Raw genomic sequence first — 17,013 nt, forward strand, 5'->3', positions numbered from 1 at the left:
GGTGTAGCCCCCGAGATTCTGGCCGACTGCTGAGCAGTCGGGTCGGATCTTCCCTGACGACTTCTTCCTTATTGATTTTTCCTTTGTCCTCATGCTTGCAGGAGCCAATGCCGACTTGAGGGAGCAGCTCAGCGGGGCCCAGACCGCCCTTCGCGCCAAGGAAGCCGAGTGCAGCGCCTTAGTCCTGGAGCGTGACCGCCTAGCCAAGAAGTTGGCCAACCAGGAGGAGAGCCACAAGGCGGCCCTGAAGAAGGCGCAGGACAGCGAGGACGCCCTCAAAGCTGAGTTCGAGACCGAAGCGGCGGGCTGGGCTGAGGCAAAACAAGCGCTGAGCGAGGGCTACGGTCGGGTTGAGGATCTGATCGATGGTAAGCCGCCTTCCTCACTCTTTGCTTGCCGCTTGCCCCCTGATTTGTGTTCTGACTTGTGTTGCCTTGTGCTGCTTTTTGTTCTTTGTGCAGACTACTTCCCCGGCTACTCCGTCTTTGCCACCCAGACCATCGAGGCCCACCGCGAGGCGCGCCGGCAGGCGGGGGCTGAAATCGCGCCGGACGCGAGCCAGACGCTTGAGGAGCAACTCTTGGCGGTCCAAGCCCGGCTGCAGCCGGCTCACCGCATGCTCCGCCGCCTCCAGCGCGCCGGGGCGCAGGTGTTGGCCGCCCTCTGGCTAGGCAAAACGATTCCCCGCACCCCGAGTCGGACTGCCGACTGGCTAGAGGTTGCGGTTGGCTGCTTCGAGGCCTGGAAAGCATCGGCAGCCCAGCTTGGAGCTGGGCGGGCGCTGGAGTTCGCCCGAGCCTGGTATCCTAGGCTGAACCTGGACCAGCTGCGCACCTTGCGGCTGGAAGCCGACGAGGAGATGGAGGAGGTGCGGCCAGCTATCGCTCAGCGCGCCTCGACGATCGCCGAGTGCACTGACATCAGCGCCTTTGCTCCTGAGATAAATGACGACAGCGTTGCCCAGCCGGAGGAATGGTTCGGGCTGAACCCGGCAGAGGGTGAGGACTCGGCGGAGGAGATCGCCTCCAGTGATGAAGGTGAAGACAAAGAAGGAGAAGAGGGCGAAGACGTCGAGCCGTCCGATGAAGCGGCCAGCCAGCCTCAGCCTGACCGTGCCTCCAGCAACGAGGCGCGTGCTAGCGCGCCCTCTGCGGGAGGTGGTGATCATGCCGAGGTTCGCCAGCCGGCCACTCTCCAGCCAGCACTGCCGTCTCTACCGACCTGCCCGACTCGCCAGTCGCTCCCTTGGCTTAATCTGCCGTCCTTGCTTTTCCTGCTTGTTACTCTTTGAACATTTTTTATTAAACTTGCGCTGTTCCACCCACTGGGGGTGTATTCAAACTATGTTGAATGCTGGCCTTTCGAGGGCCTTTTGTATAAATATGATTGTGTGTGTGTTTGGCTTCCATTCGCGTATGCTTTTTATCCTTAGGTTGTTTCCTTTGCCGCCTTCCCCTGGTTGCTGCCTTCTCAACCAGCAGCTGTTCTGCAGCCTGTGGCTAGGAAGGACTTGGCTATATTTATATTTTTTGGGGGGGGGGAGGCAAGTACTCGAGCTTTCTTAGATTGAAGCGAGGTGAATGGAAGCCGGCCGGCCGGCTACTCTGGTAGTCGGTCGGTGGTGGGAGAGAAACCGGCTTTTGTTATATTAGTCCGTTAGTCCCTAGCCGTTTTTTGTGTGGGCGTCCTTTCCTGCCTTTAACTCTTGCCAGCCGAACAGCCGGTTCTTCGAACTGTGACTTTTGGCAAGAGAAGGCTTGGGTGCCGGCACACTACTTGTCTGACCGCGGGTAGGACTTCTAATATAACTCAAGGCGGCCAGTCCCCGGGTCGACTAGTCGAACCCGGTGCCGGACGAAAAAAGTGAATGTAATGACATGATCATAAGCATGATACTCTTCATTCATAGATAAAAGATGGCAGTCCCCGAGCTCTCCTCGGGGGGCCTATTGTCTCATACTTAGTACAAAAGTTAGCATGATACATACTGCATTTTAACTGTAAAATCTTCGGATGAGGTTGATGTTCCATGGTCGTTCCGACTCCTTACCGGAGTCATCTCTCTTTCATACCTTCGGCTTCTTCCGGCTATGGTAGCGGCGCAAGCCCTGCTGGTAGATGGCGGACCGGCTGAGGGCTAATAGCCGGCCTTCTTCCAGCAGATCGACACCGTCTTCTCGTGCTTCCTTGGCCTCCGCCTCCGTGTACATGGTTACCCGAGGCGAGTCGAACTCGATGTCAGTTGGGATGACCGCCTCGGCACCATACATGAGGAAGAAAGGAGTGAAGCCGGTTGACTTGTTTGGGGTAGTGCGCAGACTCCAGAGGACGGCCGGTAGCTCATCGAGCCAACAGCCAGCCGAACGTTCCAGTGGTACGACCAGTCGGGGCTTGATGCCGGAAAGGATGAGGTCATTGGCTCGCTCGACTTGGTCGTTTGACTGCCGGTGGGCAACGGACACTAAGTCCAACCGGATGCCCTGCGTCGCACAGAAACGTGCCAATGCTCCCTTGGCGAAATTCGTGCCGTTGTCGGTGATGATGCTGTGTGGCACGCTGTACCGAGTTGTTATATCTGCGATGAATGTCACGGCAGTCGGCCCATTCAGCTTCTTGATCGGCTTTGCCTCAATCCATTTGGTGAATTTGTCCACGGCGACAGGCAGATGTGTCATGCCGCCGCGCGCCGTCTTGAATGGGCCCACCATGTCCAGTCCCCAAACGGCGAAGGGCCAAGTGAGGGGAATGGTTTTGAGTGCCGAAGCCGGCATGTGTTGCTTGGAGCTGAAGACTTGGCACCCTTTGCAATGTTTAACTAACTCCTTGGCGTCATCCAAAGTAGTCGGCCAAAAGAACCCATGGCGGAAAGCTTTGGCGACGAGTGATCTTGAGGCCGCATGGTGGCCGCATTCTCCTTGGTGGATGTCTCTGAGGATTGCAATTCCCTTCTCTTGCTCGATGCATCGCTAGAAGACTCCAGTGACACTGCGCCTGACGAGCTCTCTGTTGACGATTGTGTATGCTCCGGCTCGGTGTTGGACCCGTCTTGCCTCTGTTTCGTCAGCCGACAGATCTTGGTTTATTAGAAAGTTGAGGATGGACTAGGCCCATGATGGAGCTGCGACTTCTTCTATTGCCAACACGGCTACTGCGACCAGGGCGGGCGGGCTGGGTGGTGAAATGCTGGAGTCGGCCGCCGCCTATTGTGTTGGTGCAGTCCCCGGGCCGACTACCGTAGTCCTCGGGCTGGGTGTGGCAGTCCTCGGGTCAGGCGTAACTACGGAAGTCCCCGGGTCACCTGCTTGGTTCTTCTAGCCGGACCCAGCTGCGTCGGGGTCAGGCGGCACGAAGATGGAATCGGACTCTAGAGACGGCTTGAGGAGGCGTTGCAGAGAGACACCGGTTGGTATTGTCTGCCGAGTGGAGCCTATTCGACCCAGGGTATCAGCTGGCTCGTTGTCGGCTCGCGGTACATGGAGGAACTCGCATCCTTCAAAGTATCCGCTGATCTGCTGAATGAGGAAGCGGTAGCTTGCCATATTTGCGTCCTTGGCATCCCAGTCGCCGGATGATTGCTGGACTACCAAGTCCGAGTCGCCGTAACATAGGATCCGGCGTATGCCGAGCTCTTTGGCAAGCCGGAGCCCGTGTATGAGCGCCTCGTGCTCGGCCACGTTGTTGGAGGCGGCAAAGTGAATTTGCAGCATGTATCTGAGCTTGTCGCCTTTGGGAGAGGTGAGGATGATGCCGGCTCCCAAGCCGGTGCGCATCTTGGACCCGTCGAAGTGCATGCGCCAATGAGTGGAGTCGGGGGCTGGCAGCAGGTACTGGGTCTCGGCCCAGTCGACGAGGAAGTCGGCCAATGCTTGGGACTTCATGGCGGTGCGAGGCTGGTAGAAGATCGTGTAGGGGGCCAGCTCGATGGCCCATTTCGCCACCCGGCCGGATGCATCCCGGCTGCCTATGATCTCGGCAAGCGGGGCGGTGCATATGACCGTGATGGGGTGCTCTTGGAAGTAGGGCTTCAGCTTCTTGGCAGCGAAGTACACGCCATAGCACATCTTCTGGTAGTGCGGGTAGTTCTGCTTCGAGGTAGACAGCACCTCACTCAAATAGTACACCGGCCTCTGGACCGGCTGGGCTCGGCCCTCTTCTGGGCGCTGGACTACGATGACGGTGCTGACCACCCGGGTGGTTGCAGCAATGTAGAGGAGCATGGGTTCTTTCTCAGTCGGCGCCGCCAGGACAGGCAGCGTGGCCAGCATCTTCTTCAGCTCGTGAAAAGCTTGGTCGGCTTGGTCGTTCCACTCGAAGTGAGTGGTCTTCTTCATGAGGCGGTAGAGGGGGAGAGCTTTCTCTCCGAGCTGGCTGATGAAGCGGTTCAGGGAGGCCATGTTGGAAATATGCCCTAGAGGCAATAATAAAAGCATTATTATTATATTTCCTTGTTCATGATAATTGTCTTTTATTCATGCTATAATTGTGTTATCCAGAAATCGTAATACATGTGTGAATAAATAGACACCAACATGTCCCTAGTAAGCCTCTAGTTGACTAGCTCGTTGATCAACAGATAGTCATGGTTTCCTGACTATGGACATTGGATGTCATTGATAACGAGATCACATCATTAGGAGAATGATGTGATGGACAAGACCCAATCCTAAACATAGCACAAGATCGTATAGTTCGTTTGCTAGAGTTTTTCCAATGTCAAGTATCTTTTCCTTAGACCATGAGATCGTGTAACTCCCGGATACTATAGGAGTGCTTTGGGTGTACCAAACGTCACAACGTAACTGGGTGACTATAAAGGTATACTACGGGTATCTCCGAAAGTGTCTGTTGGGTTGACACGGATCAAGACTGGGATTTGTCACTCCGTATGATGGAGAGGTATCTCTGGGCCCACTCGGTAATGCATCATCCCAATGAGCTCAAAGTGACCAAGTGTCTGGTCACGGGATCATGCATTACGGTACGAGTAAAGTGACTTACCGGTAACGAGATTGAACGAGGTATTGGGATACCGGCGATCGAATCTCGGGGAAGTAACGTACCGATTGACAAAGGGAATTGTATACGGGGTTGCCTGAATCCTCGACATCGTGGTTCATCCGATGAGATCATCGAGGAACATGTGGGAGCCAACATGGGTATCCAGATCCCGCTGTTGGTTATTGACCGGAGAGCCATCTTGGTTATGTCTACATGTCTCCCGAACCCGTAGGGTCTACACACTTAAGGTTCGGTGACGCTAGGGTTGTAGGGATATGAATATGCAGTAACCCGAAAGTTGTTCAGAGTCCCGGAGGAGATCCCAGACGTCACGAGGAGTTCCGGAATGATCCGGAGGAAAAGAATTATATATATAGGGAGTGCTATTTCGGCCATCGGGACAAGTTTCGGGGTCACTGGTATTGTACTGGGACCACCGGAAGGGTCCCGGGGGTCCACCGGGTGGGGCCTGTTGGAAATATGCCCTAGAGGCAATAATAAATTAAATATTATTATATTTCCTTGTTCATGATAATCGTTTATTATCCATGCTAGAATTGTATTGATAGGAAACTCAGATACATGTGTGGATACATAGACAACACCATGTCCCTAGTAAGCCTCTAGTTGACTAGCTCGTTGATCAATAGATGGTTACGGTTTCCTGACCATGGACATTGGATGTCATTGATAACGGGATCACATCATTAGGATAATGATGTGATGGACAAGACCCAATCCTAAGCATAGCACAAGATTGTGTAGTTCGTATGCTAAAGCTTTTCTAATGTCAAGTATCATTTCCTTAGACCATGAGATTGTGCAACTCCCGGATACCGTAGGAATACTTTGGGTGTGCCAAACGTCACAACGTAACTGGGTGGCTATAAAGGTACACTACAGGTATCTCCGAAAGTGTCTGTTGGGTTGGCACGAATCGAGACTGGGATTTGTCACTCCGTGTGATGGAGAGGTATCTCTGGGCCCACTCGGTAGGACATCATCATAATGTGCACAATGTGATCAAGGAGTTGATCACGGGATGATGTGTTACAGAACGAGTCAAGAGACTTGCCGGTAACGAGATTGAACAAGGTATCGGGATACCGACGATCGAATCTCGGGCAAGTACAATACCGCTAGACAAAGGGAATTGCATACGGGATTGATCGAATCCTCGACATCGTGGTTCATCCGATGAGATCATCGTGGAGCATGTGGGAGCCAGCATGGGTATCCAGATCCCACTGTTGGTTATTGATCGGAGAGTCATCTCGGTCATGTCTGCATGTCTCCCGAACCCGTAGGGTCTACACACTTAAGGTTCGATGACGCTAGGGTTATAAGGAAAAGATATACGTGGTTACTGAATGTTGTTCGGAGTCCCGGATGAGATCCCGGACGTTACGAGGAGTTCCGGAATGGTCCGGAGGTAAAGATTTATATATGGGAAGTCCTGTTTTGGTCACCGGAAAAGTTTCGGGTTTTATCGGTAACGTACCGGGACCACCGGGAGGGTCCCGGGGGTCCACCAAGTGGGGCCACAAGCCCCGGAGGGCTGCATGGGCCAAGTGTGGGAGGGGACCAGCCCCAGGTGGGCTGGTGTGCCCCCCCACAAGGGCCCAAGGCGCCTAAGGGGAGGAGGGGGGCAAACCCTAAGGGCAGATGGGCCTTAGGGCCCATACCTGGTGCGCCTCCCTCTCCCCCTCCACCTAGCCGCCACCCAGATGGGATCTGGGGGCTGCCGCCACCCCTAGGGAGGGAACCCTAGGTGGGGGCGCAGCCCCTCCCCTTCGCCTATATATACTTGAGGTTTGGGCTGCCCAAGACACACGAGTTCCTCTCCTTCTTGGCGCAGCCCTACCCCTCTCCCTCCTCATCTCTTGCGGTGCTTGGCGAAGCCCTACTGGAGTACCACGCTCCTCCACCACCACCACGCCGTTGTGCTACTACTGGATGGAGTCTTCCTCAACCTCTCCCTCTCTCCTTGCTGGATCAAGGCATGGGAGACGTCACCGGGTTGTACGTGTGTTGAACACGGAGGTGCCGTCCGTTCGGCACTAGGATCTCCGGTGATTTGGATCACGACGAGTACGACTCCTTCAACCCCGTTCTCTTGAACGCTTCCACTTAGTGATCTACAAGGGTATGTAGATGCACTCTCCTTCCCCTCGTTGCTAGTTTCTCCATAGATAGATCTTGGTGACACGTAGGAAAATTTTGAATTTCTGCTATGTTCCCCAATAGTGGTATCAGAGCTAGGTCTATTGCGTAGATTCTATGCACGAGTAGAACACAAAGTAGTTGTGGGCGTCAATATTGTCAATTATCTTGACGTTACTAGTCTTATCTTGATTCGGCGGCATTGTGGGATGAAGCGGCCCGGACCGACCATACACGTACTCTTACGTGAGACTGGTTCCACCAACTGACATGCACTAGTTGCATAAGGTGGCTAGCGGGTGTCTGTCTCTCCCACTTTAGTCGGATCGGATTCGATGAAAAGGGTCCTTATGAAGGGTAAATAGCAATTGGCATATCACGTTGTGGTTTTTGCGTAGGTAAGAAACGTTCTTGCTAGAAACCCATAGCAGCCACGTAAAACATGCAAACAACAATTAGAGGACGTCTAACTTGTTTTTGCAGGGTATGCTATGTGATGTGATATGGCCAAAGGATGTGATGAATGATATATGTGATGTATGAGATGATCATGTTCTTGTAATAGGAATCACGACTTGCATGTCGATGAGTATGACAACCGGCTGGAGCCATAGGAGTTGTCTTAATTTATTTATGACATCGTGTCAACATAAACGTCATGTAATTACTTTACTTTATTGCTAACCGTTAGCTGTAGTAGTAGAAGTAATAGTTGGCGAGACAACTTCATGAAGACACGATGATGGAGATCATGATGATGGAGATCATGGTGTCATGCCGGTGACAATGATGATCATGGAGCCCCGAAGATGGAGATCAAAAGGAGCAATATGATATTGGCCATATCATGTCACTATTTGATTGCATGTGATGTTTATCATGTTTATACATCTTATTTGCTTAGAACAACGGTAGTAAATAAGATGATCCCTCATTAAAATTTCAAGAAAGTGTTCCCCCTAACTGTGCACCGTTGCGAAAGTTCATCGTTTTGAAGCACCACGTGATGATCGGGTGTGATAGATTCTTACGTTCGAATACAACGGGTGTTGACGAGCCTAGCATGTACAGAGACATGGCCTCGGAACACATGCAAAACACTTAGGTTGACTTGACGAGCCTAGCATGTACAGACATGGCCTCGGAACACAAGAGACCGAAAGGTCAAGCATGAGTCGTATGGTAGATACGATCAACATGAAGATGTTCACCGATGATGACTAGTTCGTCTCACGTGATGATCGGACACGGCCTAGTTGACTCGGATCATGTAATCACTTAGATGACTAGCGGGATGTCTATCTGAGTGGGAGTTCATAAGATGAACTTAATTATCCTGAACATAGTCAAAAGATCTTTGCAAATTATGTCGTAAGCTCGCGCTTTAGTTCCACTGTTTAGATATGTTCCTAGAGAAAATATAGTTGAAAGTTGACAGTAGCAATTATGCGGACAGTAGAAGGCTTATGTCCTTAATGCACCGCTCGGTGTGCTGGACCTCGAATGTGGTCTGTGGATGTTACGAACATCTGACATACACGTTTTGATGACTACATGATAGTTCAGTAATGTTAAATGGTTTAGAATTGAGGAACCGAAGACATTTTCGAAACGTCGCGAAACATATGAGATGTTTCGAGGGCTGAAATTGGGATTTCAGGCTCGTGCCCACGTCAAGAGGTATAAGACCTCCAACGATTTTCTTAGCCTGCAAACTAAGGGAGAAAAGCTCAATCGTTGAGCTTGTGCTCAGATTGTCTGAGTACAATAATCACTTGAATCGAGTGGGAGTTGATCTTCCAGATAAGATAGTGATGTTTTTCCAAAGTCATTGCCACCAAGCTGCTAGAGCTTCGTGATGAACTATAACATATCAGGGATAGATATGATGATTCTTGAAATATTCACGATGTTTGACACCGCGAAAGTAGAAATCAAGAAGGAGCATCAATTGTTGATGGTTAGTGAAACCACTAGTTTCAAGAAGGGCAAGGGAAAGAAGGGATACTTCATGAAACGGCAAATCAGTTGCTGCTCTAGTGGAGAAACCCAAGGTTGAACCCAAACCCGAGACTGAGTGCTTCTGTAATAAGGGAAATAGCCACTAGAGCAGAATTACCCTAGATACTTGGTAGATGAGAAGGTTGTCGACAGAAGTATATTGGATATGCATTATAATGTGTACTTTACTAGTACTCCTAGTAGCACCAGGGTATTAGATACCGGTTCAGTTGCTAAATGTTAGTAAACTCGAAATAAAAGGCTGCGGAGTAAACGGAGACTAGCTAAAGGTGAGCTGGCAATATGTGTTGGAAGTTTTTCCAAGCTTGATGTGATCAAGCATCGCACGCTCCCTCTACCATCGAGATTGGTGTTTGTGTTGAGCATAGACATGATTGGATTATGTCTATCACAATACGGTTATTCATTTAAGGAGAATAATGGTTACTCTGTTCATTTGAATAATACCTTCAATGGTCTTGCACCTAAAATGAATGGTTTATTGAATCTTTATCGTAGTGATACACATGTTCATGCCAAAAGATATAAGATAGTAATGATAGTACCACCTACTTGTGGCACTGCCACGTAAGTCATATCGGAATAAAACGCATGAAGAAGCTCCATGTTGATGGATCTTTGGGCTCACTCGTTTTTTTGAAAAGTTTGAGACATGCGAACCATATCTATTGGTGTATATGCATGAAGAAACTCCATGCAAATGGACCGTTTGGACTCACTTGATTTTGAATCACTTGAGACATGCAAGTCATACCACATGGGCAAGATGACTGAATGCCTCGTTTTCAGTAAAATGGAACTAGAAAGCAACTTGTTGGAAGTAATACATCTTGATGTGCGCAGTCCAATGAGTGCTGAGGCATGTAGTGGATATCGTTATGTTCTTACTTCACAGATGATTTGAGTAGATACTGAGTATATTTACTTGATGAAACATAAGTCTGAATTATTGAAAGGTTCAAGTAATTTCAGAGTGAAGTTGAACATCATCGTGATAAGAGGATAAAATGTCTATGATATGATCGTAGAGATGAATATCTGAATTATGAGTTTGGCACAGAATTAAGACATTGTGGAAATTGTTTCACAACCAATACAGCCTGGAACACCATAGTGTGATGGTGTGTCCGAACATCATAACTGCACCCTATTGGATATGATGCATACCATGATGTCTCTTATCGAATTACCACGATAGTTTATGGGTTAGGCATTAGAGACAGCCACATTCACTTTAAATCGGGCACCACGTAATTCCGATGAGATGACACCGTATGAACTATGGTTTAGAGAAACCTAAGCTGTCATTTCTTAAAAGTTTGGGGCTGCGACACTTATGTGAAAAAGTTTCAGGTTGATGAGCTCGAACCCAAAGCGGATAAATGCATCTTCATAGGACACCCAAAACAGTTGGGTATACCTCCTGTCTCAGATCTGAAAGCAATAGGGATTGTTTCTAGAATCGGGTCCTTTCTCGAGGAAAAGTTTCTCTCGAAGGAATTGAGTGGGAGGATGGTGGAGACTTGATGAGGTTATTGAACCGTCACTTCAACTAGTGTATAGCAGAGCACAAAGAGTTGTTCCTGTGGCACCTACACCAATTGAAGTGGAAGCTTATGATATTAATCATGAGACTTCGGATCAAGTCACTCTCAAACCTCGTAGGACGACAAGGATACGTGCTACTTCAGAGTGGTACGTAATCCTGTCTTGAAAGTCATGTTGCTAGACAACAATGAACCTGCGAGCTATGGAGAAGCGATGGTGGGCCTCCGATAAATGGCTCGAGGCCATAAAATCCGAGAGAGGATCCATGTATGAAAACAAAGTGTAGACTTTGGCAGAACGGCTCAATGGTCGTAAGGCTGTTGAGTACAGATGGATTTTAAAAGGAAGACAGACAATGATGGTAAATGTCACCATTAAGAAAGCTCGAATTGTCGTTAAGATGTTTCCCGACAAGTTCAAGGAGTTGACTACGGTGAGACTTTCTCACTCGTAGCGATGCTAAGAGTCCGTTGGAATTATATTAGCAGTCACTGCATTATTAATGAAATCTTGCAGATAGGATGTCAAAAACATAGTTTCCTCACAATTTTTGAGGAAAGGTTGTATGTGATACAACCAGAAGGTTTTAACAATCCTAAAAGATGCTAACAAGTATGCAAAGCTCTAGCAATCCTTCTAAGGACTGGAGTAAGCATCTCGGAGATGGAATATACACTTTGATGATGATCAAAGATTTTGGGTGTATACAAAGTTTATGAGAAACTTGTATTTCCAAAGAAGTGAGTGGGAGCACTATAGAATTTCTGATGAATATATGTTGTTGACATATTGTTGATCAGAAATGACGTAGGATTTCTGGAAAGCATATAGGGTTATTTGAAAGTGTTTTTCAATGAAAAGCCTGGATTAAGCTACTTGAACATTGAGCATCAAGATCTATAAGGATAGATCAAAATGCTTAATGGTACTTTCAAATGAGCACATACCTTGACATGATTTTGAAGGAGTTCAAAATGGATCGGCAAAGAAGGAGTTCTTGGCTGTGTTATAAGGTGTGAACATTGAGTAAGACTCGAAACCTGACCGCGGCAGAATAGAGAGAAAGGACGAAGGTCGTCCCCTATGCTTTAGACGTAGGCTCTATAGTATGCTATACTGTGTACCGCACCTGAAGTGTGCCTTGCCATGAGTCAGTCAAGGGGTACAAGAGTGATCCAAGAATGGATCACAGGACATCGGTCAAAGTTATCCTTAGTAACTAGTGGACTAAGGAATTTTCTCGATTATGGAGGTGGTAAAAGAGTTCGTCGTATAGGGTTACGCCGATGCAAACTTTGACACTAATCCAGATTATTCTGAGTAGTAAACTGGATTCGTATAGTAGAACAGTTATTTGGAATAAGCTCCAAATAGAACATGGTAGCTACATCTAGGAGATGACATAGAGATTTGTAAAGCACACACGAATCTGAAAGATTCAGACCCGTTGACTATAACATCTCTCACAAGCATAACATGATCAAACCCAGAACTCATTGAGTGTTAATCACATGGTAATGTGAACTAGATTATTGACTCTAGTAAACTCTTTGGGTGTTAGTCACATGGGGATGTGACCTTGAGTGTTAATCACATAGCGATGTGAACTGGATTATTGACTCTAGTGCAAGTGGGAGACTGTTGGAAATATGCCCTAGAGGCAATAATAAATTAGTTATTATTATATTTCCTTGTTCATGATAATCTTTTATTATCCATGCTAGAATTGTATTGATAGGAAACTCAGATACATGTGTGGATACATAGACAACACCATGTCCCTAGTAAGCCTCTAGTTGACTAGCTCGTTGATCAATAGATGGTTACGGTTTCCTGACCATGGACATTGGATGTCGTTGATAACGGGATCACATCATTAGGAGAATGATGTGATGGACAAGACCCAATCCAAAGCATAGCCCAAGATCGTGTAGTTCGTATGCTAAAGCTTTTCTAATGTCAAGTATCATTTCCTTAGACCATGAGATTGTGCAACTCCCGGATACCGTAGGAATACTTTGGGCGTGCCAAACATCACAACGTAACTGGGTGGCTATAAAGGTACACTACAGGTATCTCCGAAAGTGTCTGTTGGGTTGGCACGAATCGAGACTGGGATTTGTCACTCCGTGTGACGGAGAGGTATCTCTGGGCCCACTCGGTAGGACATCATCATAATGTGCACAATGTGATCAAGGAGTTGATCACGGGATGATGTGTTACGGAACGAGTAAAGAGACTTGCCGGTAACAAGATTGAACAAGGTATCGGGATACCGACGATCGAATCTCGGGCAAGTACAATACCGCTAGACAAAGGGAATTGCATACGGGATTGATCGAATCCTCGACATCGTGGTTCATCCAATGAGATCATCGTGGAGCATGTGGGAGCCAGCATGGGTATCCAGATCCCGCTGTTGGTTATTGACCGGAGAGTCATCTCGGTCATGTCTGCATGTCTCCCGAACCCGTAGGGTCACACACTTAAGGTTCGATGACGCTAGGGTTATAAGGAAAAGATATACGTGGTTACCGAATGTTGTTCGGAGTCCCGGATGAGATCCCGGACATCACGAGGAGTTCTGGAATGGTCCGGAGGTAAAGATTTATATATGGGAAGTCCTGTTTTGGTCACCGGAAAAGTTTCGGGTTTTATCGGTAACGTACCGGGACCACCGGGAGGGTCCCGGGGGTCCACCAAGTGGGGCCACAAGCCCCGGAGGGCTGCATGGGCCAAGTGTGGGAGGGGACCAGCCCTAGGTGGGCTGGTGCGCCCCCCACAAGGGCCCAAGGCGCCTAAGGGGAGGAGGGGGGCAAACCCTAAGGGCGGATGGGCCTTAGGGCCCATACCTGGTGCGCCTCCCTCTCCCCCTCCACCTGGCCGCCACCCAGATGGGATTTGGGGGCTGCCGCCACCCCTAGGGAGGGAACCCTAGGTGGGGGCGCAGCCCCTTCCCTTCCCCTATATATACTTGAGGTTTGGGCTGCACAAGACACGCGAGTTCCTCTCCTTCTTGGCACAGCCCTACCCCTCTCCCTCCTCGTCTCTTGCGGTGCTTGGCGAAGCCCTGCTGGAGTACCACGCTCCTCCACCACCACCACGCCATTGTGCTACTGCTGGATGGAGTCTTCCTCAACCTCTCCCTCTCTCCTTGCTGGATCAAGGCATGGGAGACGTCACCGGGCTGTACGTGTGTTGAACGCGGAGGTGCCGTCCGTTCGGCACTAGGATCTCCGGTGATTTGGATCACAACGAGTACGACTCCTTCAACCCCGTTCTCTTGAACGCTTCCGCTTAGTGATCTACAAGGGTATGTAGATGCACTCTCCTTTCCCTCGTTGCTAGTTTCTCCATAGATAGATCTTGGTGACACGTAGGAAAATTTTGAATTTCTGCTACGTTCCCCAACAGGGCCACCTATCCCGGAGGACCCCATGGGCTGAAGTGGGAGGGGAACCAGCCCCTAGTGGGCTGGTGCGCCCCCCTTGGGCCTTCCCCTTGCGCCTAGGGTTGGGAACCCTAGGGTGGGGGCGCCCCACTTGCCTTGGGGGGCACTCCACCCCCCTTGGCCGCCGCCCCCTTGGGAGATTGGATCTCTAGGGCCGGCGCCCCCCCCCCTTGGGGACCCTATATATAGAGGGGGGAAGGGAGGGCAGCCTCACCCATGCCCCTGGCGCCTCCCTCTCCCCTCCAACACCTCCTCCTCCTCCTCCTCTGTAGAGCTCGGCGAAGCCCTGTCGGAGTACTGCTTCTCCACCAACACCACGCCGTCGTGCTGCTGCTGGAGCCATCTTCCTCAACCTCTCCTTTCCCCTTGCTGGATCAAGAAGGAGGAGACGTCACGCTGACCGTACGTGTGTTGAACGCGGAGGTGCCGTCCGTTCGGCGCTAGGATCTCTGGTGATTTGGATCACGTCAAGTACGACTCCCTCATCCCCGTTCTTTGAACGCTTCCGCTCGCGATCTACAAGGTATGTAGATGCATCCGATCACTCGTTGCTAGATGAACTCATAGATGGATCTTGGTGAAACCGTAGGAAATTTTTTGTTTTCTGCAACGTTCCCCAATAGTGGCATCATGAGCTAGGTCTATGCGTAGTTCTCTTTGCACGAGTAGAACACAATTTGTTGTGGGCGTAGATGTTGTCAACTTTCTTGCCGCTACTAGTCTTATTTTGCTTCAGAGGTATTGTGGGATGAAGCGGCCTGGACCAACCTTACACGTACGCTTACGTGAGACCGGTTCCACCGACTAACATGCACTAGTTGCATAAGGTGGCTGGCGGGTGTCTGTCTCTCCCACTTTCGTTGGAGCAGATTCGATGAAAAGGGTCCTTATGAAGGGTAAATAGAAGTTGACAAATCACGTTGTGGCTTTCACGTAGGTAAGAAAACGTTTTTGCTAGAACCCTATTGCAGCCACGTAAAACTTGCAACAACAATTAGAGGACGTCTAACTTGTTTTTGCAGCAAGTGTTTTGTGATGTGATATGGCCAAAGTTGTGATGAATGATGAATGATATATATGTGATGTATGAGATGTTCATGCTATTGTAATAGGAATCACGACTTGCATGTCGATGAGTATGACAACCGGCAGGAGCCATAGGAGTTGTCTTTATTTTTGTATGACCTGCGTGTCATTGAGAAACGCCATGTAAATTACTTTACTTTATTGTAAACGTGTTAGCCATAGTAGTAGAAGTAATAGTTGGCGAGCAACTTCATGGAGACACGATGATGGAGATCATGATGATGGAGATCATGGTGTCATGCCGGTGACAAGATGATCATGGAGCCCCAAGATGGAGATCAAAGGAGCTATGTGATATTGGCCATATCATGTCACTATTATTATTTGATTGCATGTGATGTTTATCATGTTTTTGCATCTTGTTTACTTAGAATGATGGTAGTAAATAAGATGATCCCTCACAATAATTTCAAGAAAGTGTTCCCCCTAACTGTGCACCGTTGCGACAGTTCGTTGTTTCGAAGCACCACGTGATGATCGGGTGTGATAGATTCCAACGTTCACATACAACGGGTGTAAGAAAGATTTACACATGCAAACACTTAGGTTGACTTGACGAGCCTAGCATGTACAGACATAGCCTCGGAACATAGAAGACCGAAAGGTCGAGCATGAGTCGTATAGAAGATACGATCAACATGAAGATGTTCACCGATGTTGACTAGTCCGTCTCACGTGATGATCGGACACGGCCTAGTTAACTCGGATCATGTTATACTTAGATGACTGGAGGGATGTCTATCTAAGTGGGAGTTCATTGAATAATTTGATTAGATGAACTTAATTATCATGAACTTAGTCTAAAATATTTACAATATGTCTTGTAGATCAAATGGCCAACGTTGTCCTCAACTTCAACGCATTCCTAGAGAAAACCAAGCTGAAAGACGATGGCAGCAACTATACGGACTGGGTCCGGAACCTGAGGATCATCCTCATAGCTGCCAAGAAAGATTATGTCCTACAAGCACCGCTAGGTGAAGCACCTATTCTCCCTGCAGAACAAGACGTTATGAACGCTTGGCAGACACGTTCCGATGATTACTCCCTCGTTCAGTGCGGCATGCTTTACAGCTTAGAGCCGGGGCTCCAAAAGCGTTTTGAGAGACACGGAGCATATGAGATGTTTGAAGAGCTAAAACTGGTTTTTCAAGCTCATGCCCGGGTCGAGAGATATGAAGTCTCCGACAAGTTCTTCGGCTGTAAGATGGAGGAAAATAGTTCTGTCAGTGAGCACATACTCACTATGTCTGGGTTACATAAACCGCTTGACTCAGCTGGGAGTTAATCTCCCGGATGACGCGGTCATTGACAGAATCCTCCAGTCGCTTCCACCGAGCTACAAGAGCTTTGTGATGAACTTCAATATGCAGGGGATGGAAAAGACCATTCCTGAAGTATTTGCAATGCTGAAATCAGCAGAGGTAGAAGTCAAAAAGGAACATCAAGTGTTGATGGTGAATAAAACCACTAAGTTCAAGAAAGGCAAGGGTAAGAAAAACTTCAAGAAGGACGGCAAGGGAGTTGCCGCGCCCGGCAAGCAAGCTGCCGGGAAGAAGCCAAAGAATGGACCCAAGCCCGAGACTGAGTGTTTTTATTGCAAGGGAGGTGGTCACTAGAAGCGGAACTGCCCCAAATACTTAGCGGACAAGAAGGTCGGCATCACGAAAGGTATATGTGATATACATGTAATTGATGTGTACCTTACCAGTACTCGTAGTAGCTCTTGGGTATTTGATACCGGT

This window comes from Triticum aestivum, chromosome 7A (genome assembly GCF_018294505.1).
Source record: "Triticum aestivum cultivar Chinese Spring chromosome 7A, IWGSC CS RefSeq v2.1, whole genome shotgun sequence".
Lineage (NCBI taxonomy): Eukaryota > Viridiplantae > Streptophyta > Magnoliopsida > Poales > Poaceae > Triticum > Triticum aestivum.